The sequence below is a fragment of the Mobula hypostoma genome, assembly GCF_963921235.1.
Source record: "Mobula hypostoma chromosome 5 unlocalized genomic scaffold, sMobHyp1.1 SUPER_5_unloc_3, whole genome shotgun sequence".
NCBI lineage: Eukaryota > Metazoa > Chordata > Chondrichthyes > Myliobatiformes > Myliobatidae > Mobula > Mobula hypostoma.
Window position 1 is genome coordinate 202,501 of NW_026948115.1, and position 9,038 is coordinate 211,538.

General features: G+C 45.5%; 1 long non-coding RNA gene across 1 annotated transcript; it reads left to right on the plus strand.

The window, feature by feature from the left end:
- The first annotated feature begins 150 nt into the window (after window positions 1-150).
- Window positions 151-3,786, plus strand: LOC134341125 (uncharacterized). The gene is made up of 3 exons (XR_010016711.1): window positions 151-279; window positions 1,302-1,372; window positions 2,741-3,786. It is a non-coding gene; the product is annotated as an uncharacterized LOC134341125 (long non-coding RNA).
- The last annotated feature ends 5,252 nt before the right edge of the window (window positions 3,787-9,038 follow it).

The following is a 9,038-nucleotide window of genomic DNA, read 5'->3' on the forward strand; positions in this document are numbered from 1 at the left end:
TATATTGACTGGTGATATGGAAACACCAATGCCTTTGAACAGAAAATCCTACAAAACGTAATGGATACTGCCCAGTCCATCACGGGTAAAACCCTCCCCACCATTGAGCACATCTATATGAAATGTTGTTGCAGGAAACCAGCATCTATTATCAGGGACCCCCTTCCCCCAATCACTTAGTTCATGCTCTCTTCTCTCTGCTGCCATCGGGAAGGTGGTACGGGAGCATCAGGTTCAGGAACAGTTATTACCCTCAACCATCAGGCTCTTGAACCAGGGGTAACTTCACTTAACTTCACTTATCCCATCATTGACATGTTCCCACAACTTATGGACTCGCTCTTAAGGACTCTTCACCTCATGTTCTTAATGTTTATCGTGTTTGCACTCTGTTGTCTGGTTGAACGCCCAAGTTGGTGAGGTCTTTCATTGATTCTATATGGTTATTATTCTATTACAGATACAGTGAGTGTGTCTGCAAGAAAATGAATCTCAGGGCTGTCTATGGTAACATATATGTACTTTGATAATAAATTTACTTTGAACTTTCTAAAACACATGTAGTGCAGAGCACAGATAACAGTAAACAGAAATCAGCTCGTTCTCCTAGTGACAACTCTCGATGACACCATCAAACAACACAACCAATGGCAACGTCCTGCAGAGAGTTCACAAAACAACTTCTTTGTCTTTCAAAATGTGGTTTTACTACAAAGCTGCGTGCGATTGGAACCTGTAGTTTACATTATGGTGGTGTGTTTATTGTCTGATTGAGTGATCTGGATCTTTGCTGTCTCTGAGAGGGTCCAGTTTGATTTGGAGCAGCCTGGCAGCCTGGATTCAGGGCGTGAGCTCGTGATTGACTCCATTGCTTCTCTCTGATTGAGGCATCAAGCAAGGTTGAAGTTGACTAAGACAAGAGTGGGGGATGGCCGGGTGGTTGGTGCGGTTCGACTGTGACCTGCTTTCCTCTCACTCCAGCTACATGCTGTCAGAGGAAAATGCAGGAGTTTTGGGTTCTAAGTTGCAAGGGTTGGTCAGTGAGGCTCGTGGCTGAGAGCTCATTTTGGGAGACTTTGAGTTCACATTCAATGTGTTTCTGGAGTCTGATGACTCTATTTTTTTGCTGATTTTGAGCAGACTGGGGTGTTTTGACGAAGACTGGCTCTGCAGCCTGTAGTCGGTTAGTTGCACTGAACTAATCTAAGCTGAATTCTCCTGGTCTCTTGGATTGGTGTTGATATTCTATGCGTTGTTTGTTTGTATTTTCCTGTTTGCACAATTTGTTCTTTTTTTCGCAGGTTGGGTGTTTGATGTTTCCTTTGAACAGGTTCCACGGTGTTTCTCGTTTCGTGGCTATCTGCAGTAGGAGGTATCTTTGAGTTGTGTTCTGTATACTTTAAAAAGAGAAAAATGTATCAAAGGAGGGTTTATTTAATTATACTGTTCTCCTCTAAGCCAGTGGGGGTCAGAAAGGACCAAATTCACCCACATTGAGTTGCAAACTTTACCCTTCCCATTTCTTCCTCCCATCCCCGACCTCGTCCTCTTCCTCTGCACTCCTCTGTTAATTGTAAATCTGTCTATTATTGTCACATTTAGCAAAGTACAGTGGAAACCCTGTCTTACATACAGTTTATAAATATTAATTCATTACAACAGTGCACTGAGATAGTAGGAGGTAAAACAACAAGAGTGCAGAATAAAGTGTTACAATAGGGCAGTGAAGACAGACAGCAAGGTGCAGGGTCATAAGGAGATAGATTGTGAGGTCGAGAGTCCCCCTATCGTACCAGGGGGACGGTCAATTGTCTAAAACAGTGGCACAGTCGCTGTTGTTCTGCCTGCTGGAAGAGCAGATTTTCAGGTGTTTATATCTCCTGCCCGATGGGAGGGGGAGAAGGGAGAATGTCCTCGATGGGTGAGGTCTTTGAATACGCTGACTGCTTTACCGAGGCAGTAAGAAGTGTGGACTGAGTCCGTAGAGTGGAGAATAGTTTCCCTGATGTGCTGAGCTGTGTCCACAACTGTCTGTAGTTTCACGCGGTCATGGGCTGAACAGTAGCCATACCAAGCAGTGAGAAGATGGCGGGAGCTCGGACACAGCAACTTGTAGGGGGCTAACACACAAAGGTGCTATTGTCTTTTTTCAACATATTTTCTACAATCACAAGACCCTACTGGATATTAAAAACTTAAGAGTATTGCAGATCTGCCCCATCAGTGAGGTGTTTGTTGGTGGAGAAACTGGCGGAGTTGGATTTGGTGCAGATTGTGTTGCTGTCTGTGTCAGATAGACATCGGAGTGCGTGCACAAAGGATTTGTGTATTCTAACAGCGAGTGTTCATCTTAGTCATTTTTCCTTGTTTGTGGTCACAACACCCTGTTGGACATTGTTAATGTGCAATGTTGCAAATCCAACTCTCAGCTTTTTTTGTTGAACAGCAGGGTCGGATGGCAGGGAAGCTGTCCGGCCTCAGTTGTAGTTGGGACTGGGCCTCAAGCCGAGGTGTCAACTGCTTGCAGCCGCCCAGCAGAGAGACGTCGGAGTCAGTGCATTCCACCAGGGTGCTGGGGGTGGTACGGTGTGATGAATGGTGTGAAGTCGGTGCTTTCCTCTTGTGTTCGCCTGGCAGAAAGGGAGCTATATGACGTTCAGCTACAGATTGCTGCAACAGTCATGGTCTCAGGGTCTTGGGCTGTATTTTTGTCTGTGACTATATTTTACTTCTTTCTTAGGTGACGGGACGTGAGTTACCCCTATTAACTGTGCTTTCGAAAAGAGAGAGAGAGAGTTATTTACCACCGATACCTTGTTTTGAAAAGAGAGAGAGAGATGAAGACTAACTGTTGGACTGTCACTTTAAGGCATGAGAAAGAACTGGTCAACTTTTGGATTTCTGCTGAGTTGGAGAGAGATGGCACCGGGCAGCTTGTAAGTTGCTATGGTGACCAAAGCCAGGTTGTTGACACTTCTCAAGGACAGTTCGCCTGCTTGTGCATTTCTTCACAGAGAGAGGAGGGAGGAGTTATTTGAATAACAATTGATGCTCAGCACGGGAAGATAAAATAGGAGGTCAGATGATACAGACCTCAGACACACGTTCTGGACACTGAATGAGCATTGCTGTGCCCGCAGAAAAAGTGGGTTTTGGAGGATCGATCAGGCGGATCGATCCATTGCTCTTGCAGTGGAAAGAAGGAAAAGGAGTTGACTGGTGGGGAGTTGTCCATGTGTCCACCCTCGCCTGGGGGACAGCTCCACCACAGAAAACTGGTCCCCCTTGTTACAGTCACAGTCGATGACTTTTAAAGGGTTTCGAAGGACAATGAGAAGATTGACGGCGTCAGCTCACCTGAAGACTCAAATCTCTCCCCCCTCTCTCTCCATCACTACTCAACTCAATACCACGAACTGAACTGAACTTTACTCATCATCGTAAGACTGTATCTATTTACCCCTAGACTTGAAGCTTGGTTTTTCATACATATATATTCCACACTTACTTTTATGTAATAATTGCTAACCTGTTTGATTTATCTACATTTATATTACTGTATTGCGCAGTTACTAATAAATATTAGTAGTTTATAGCAATACTGGGCTCCAAAGTGTTTTCCATCTCTGCTGTTTCTTTATTCCTGTCACAGGGTTCGTGACACTTATATATACGTGCCCTGTGTGCCTTGTGCTATGTATGACAGTGGGTACACTGTTTTGCAGCTTGGCCCCAGAATAACACTGTTTCATTTGGCTGTATTCAGGGGTATTCATGTGTGGTTGAATGACAATTAAACTTGAACTTTTAGAGTGCTTCTGATGTATCTAGAGAGATTCCTTTCCATGGTGTAGCACTAGAAGTTGGTGAGGGTCAAAGGGGACCTGCTGAACCTCCTTATCATTTTGGGGAAGTAGAGGCTTTGGTGACTGAAGTGGCCATGACCATGAAAGGCTGTTGGTGATGTTCAGTTCTAGAAACCTTGTCGATTTCAACCCTCCCAACCTCAGCACCATTGACACAGACAGGACTATATGCACTGACCTGCTTTCTAACGTCCATGACCAGCTCCTGCTTTACAGATGAAGCAGCCTGTTTGAAAACAGGGGATGAGGAAGAAGAGGACATAATCTTGGATGAGAAATATTCTTCATGAGGGTTTCCAGTGGAGATGGACCAACCTCCAAGAAGAGTGGTTGAGGAGGTGATGAGGGAGTTGAGGGACCTTCTAACTGGCAGGCAGTGGTGAGTTCCATCTCTCCCGTTTACCAGTCCATCTCTTCCCCATTATGGTGTTCGGTTGGACAGAGCACAAATCTCTGAGCTTCCTGGTCATTGTAACCAGGTGGAGAGGGGTGGGGATGGAGGGAGAGAGGGTGGGTGAAACAGTGACAGATCGAGTAATACCCTCCTTTAATAATGTCAGAGTGACCAGTGACTCACTGTGGACTACTGAGAACGTTGGTGCGGAGTGGCATTGCAAAGAGAACAAGAAGTGTTGTGTTCAGAAAGTGTAAAGTGGTTCCTCTCTCTCTCTTTCTCTCTCTGTCCCTCCACCTATTTTTCTCCCCAGCTCTTTGTGTCTCTCTCCCCCACTCAGTTCTCTCTCTTTCTCTCCGTCAGTCCCTATCTTTGTAGACACCCCCTTAGTTTCACTGTCTCTCTCCCTCCCCATGTCCATCTCTCTGTTTCCCTGTCCCCGAATTAATTTCTTTCTCTGCCTCTGTTCATCTCTCTCCCACTCTCTCCATCATCCCCTCTTTCTCTGTCTCTTCCACATTCCCCATCACTGTCTGTCTCATTGTATCTCTCTCTCTGCCTTTTTCTGTTTTAACTCTTGCTCTTTGATCTCTATCTATCTCTTTCTCCATGCCCATTAATGTCTTTCATTGTCTGTCTCCCTCTTTCTCTCTGTCCATCTCTCTACGACTTTACCTCTTTCTGTCCTTTACTCTGCAGTGCTCACACACTCACACACACACACACACACACACACACACACACACACACACAGACACACACACACACACACACACACAGACCCACTCACACACACAGACACACACACTCACACACACACACACAGACACACACTCACACTCACACATACACACACACTCACACACACACATACAGACACACACTCACACTCACACACACAGACACACACTCACACTCACACATACACACACACACACTCACACACACAGACACACACTCACACTCACACATACACACACACACACACTCACACACTCACATACAGACACACTCACACACACAGACACACACACACTCACACATACACACTCACACACACACACACACACACACACATACAGACACACAGACAGACACACACAGAGTTTACGACAGGTTTAACCTTTGGCTGACCACTGTCACGGTGATCCCAGTGCCATCCGGCAGCCCCACCCTGGGAAACTCCCTGTGACTGAGCGAGAGGCTGAGTCATGCCCTCTGACATGGAAAAGCGAAGCTGGAACTGGAATCTGAAACAGACAGCCCTGGTGAGGTAGCATCACTGCAGAGAGTGAGGGAGAGTCAAACTTCATGACCCAGAACATGGGGTGAAAGAGTCTCGACGAAGCTCAGTGTGAGGGTGAAGACAGGAGAGACGGCTGAAACTGGAACCTGGACTGAAAAACCATCACTGGAACAACACGGTGGGTCAGGCAGCATCTGTCTCAGTTATTGTCTCAGGTGGGGACACTGCGTCAGGGACCATACAGTGTCTTGTCCCAAAGCGTCCACATACATCTTTTGGATCCGTAGAGACTGACTGACCACTGAGGTTTCCAGCGTTCCGATCATAAAATAAAGTTTGATCTTATCTTGCTACAGTTTAACAACACTGAGACCACTTCACTCTAAAATTAACTTTTTTTGTTTTTTCCTGTAAAAGTTGGATGTAGTTCATGTTTATGATCTTCTTGTGAATGTTGCTTACCTGATACTTTGTGCCTGTACAAGTAAGCTTGTTTTTTTACCTGTGTTTACACATACTTGTGCAGGTAAACCTGACCATGACCTTGTTTTTTGTGTCATAGGTCACAGGTTTGCAGGGTTAAAGTGCAGAGGTATTGGCCTCATAGACTGAGTCTCCTTACCTCAGAAAGGATGTACTGGACACGGAAGGAGTTCAGCAGAGTTTCAGGAGGCTGCTTGCAGAGACAGTGGGTTTGCAGAGTGAGGAGAGATCGAGTTGACTCAGGCTGTATTCTCCGGACCATGAGTGGAGATCCCCCGCAGAAAGTTCCAGCAGGGTTCGACTGGCTGGATGCAGGGAGGAGATTCCCATGGCTGAGTGGTCTAGATCGGGCGGCAGTCACAATAAGAATTGGGATGGGCTGGGCTACAGGAGAGAAACTTCCATACTGAGAAGGTGATGGATGTTTGGAATCTCTCCAGCAGAGATCAGCTGAGGCTCTGCCAGCGAGTTTATCTGAATGTCTGTGATGTACTTATCTCATCGCCATAGCACCGAGAGGGGCTGGGGATGGAGTGTGGATGTTTAGAAGGAGGTGACGGGAAGAGATTTAGAAACCATAGAAACCCACAGCACAGAAACAGGCCTTTTGGCCCTTCATGGCCGTGCCGAACCATTTTCTGCCTAGTCCCACCGACCTGCACATGGACCATATCCCTCCATACACCTCCCATCAATGTATCTGTCCAATTTATTCTTAAATGTTAAAAAAGAACCCGCATTTACCACCTCGTCTGGCAGCTCATTCCATACTCCCACCACTCTCTGTGTGAAGAAGCCCCCCCTAATAGTCATAGTCATACTTTATTGACCCTGGGGGAAATTGGTTTTCATTACAGTTGCACCATAAATAATAAATAGTAATAGAACAACATGGCCTAACCAATGCCTTATACAACCTCATCACAACATTCCAGCTCTTATACTCAATACTTTGATTAATAAAGGCCAATGTACCAAAAGCTCTCTTTACGACCCTATCTACTTGTGACGCCACTTTTAGGGAATTTTGTATCTGTATTCCCAGATCCCTCTGTTCTACTGCACTCCTCAGTGCTTTACCATTAACCCTGTATGTTCTACATTGGTTTGTCCTTCCAACGTGCAATACCTCACACTTGTCTGTATTAAACTCCATCTGCCATTTTTCAGCCCATTTTTCCAGCTGGTCCAAGTCCCTCTGCAGGCTTTGAAAACCTTCCTCACTGTCTACTACACCTCCAATCTTTGTATCATCAGCAAATTTGCTGATCCAATTTACCACATTATCATCCAGATCATTGATATAGATGACAAGTAACAATGGACCCAGCACTAATCCCTGTGGCACACCACTAGTCACAGGCTTCCACTCAGAGAAGCAATTCTCCACTACCACTCTCTGGCTTCTTCCATTGAGCCAATGTCTAATCCAATTTACCACCTCTCCATGTATACTGTTACGTAACCGGCAACAATGAATATTAATCGAGACAGGTTTTATAAAAACAACCAAACATTTATTAAACACGTATAAGCGATAGGGGGAAAAAAAACAAAGGAAAACTTTAACCGGAGGTTAAACAGGGACGCAGCCGTTCATCAACTCCACTAGGCTCCGGTTCTTAAAGCGTTAAATGCGGAAACAGTTCTTAAAGCGATAAGTTCGAAAGTCCAACAGTTTTACACGTTCAATTGGGAGAGACTTCTGTGGAGAAGGATTTCTTCACCGACGCACCTTTACTGCCGGTTCTGTCCACGGGATTCACTATACCGAAAATAAACAGTTTAAATCAACTGACCTTAAATTCCTTTTAGAGAGAGAGCCTTTGTGCATGAACTCATTGCGCTATTGCAAGAGTTATCTCAATGCAGGTTCTCTTCAACGAAGACTCAATAAGGTCGATTCTTTATTAAACTGCCAAACGATGCCGACTTCTCTCGATCCTTCACTTCGATGAATTCTTCATTCTCTCTTCAAAACTGTCAGAATTGAGTAAATTGGCGCTTCCAGCCACAAATTCCCAGTTCGAATACAATATCTTGTAAGAGAACGCACCTTCCGTTTTAAAAATGAAACTGCGTCACAAAAACAAACACAACAGAAACGGAAGCACAACATGTTCTACCTGGAAATCTACAAACTCAAAAACCCACTGCGTCACCTGAGTCGACCCTTACATAGTCGAGGGAGAGGAGAGGAGAAGAGAGAGAGAGAGAGAGAGAGAGAGAGAGGGAGAGAGGGAGGGAGAGAGAGAGAGAGAGAGAGAGAGAGAGAGAGAGAGAGAGAGAGAGAGAGAGAGAGAGAGAGAGAGAGAGAGAGAGAGAGAGAGAGAGAGAGAGAGAGAGAGAGAGAGAGAGAGAGAGATGTCATCACGTGACCTCACATCAGCGGGAAAATCACATCAGGTGACCTCCAAAAGACCACTACATCATTCTCACAAAAAAACACATCTCCTTGAGCATGTAACAATACTTAGCGACTGATATCCGCTTTCCTCGTAACCTCCTCGAAAAACTCCAATAGATTGGTCAAACATGACCTACCACGCACAAAGCCATGTTGACTCTCCCTGATAAGTCCCTGTCTATCCAAATGTTTGTAGATTCTGTCTCTTAGTACTCCCTCCAATAACTTACCCACTACCAATGTTAAATTTACCGGCCTATAACTTCCTGGATTACTTTTCGATCCTTTTTTAAACAACGGAACAACATGAGCCACTCTCCAATCCTCCGGTACCTCACCCATAGACACCGACATTTTAAATATATCTGCCAGGATTTCGGACAGTAACGGGGAGAAGGGGGACTGAGGCAATGGATGGGCAGAGAGAGGGTGGGGATGGTGACAGGGAAGGGAGGAAGGAGATGTTAATGGTGTGGGAGAGGGGAAGAGTTGGGGACTATAATGCAGGGGAGAGGGGTTAGATGTGATTGGGAAGTGGAGATTGGAGATGGGAAGGGAGAGGGTGGGACAATGCTGGGGGGAGAGGTTTGGGACGGGAGGATGGGATGTGTTGAGATGACTGAAATACCTCTCAATGTCTAA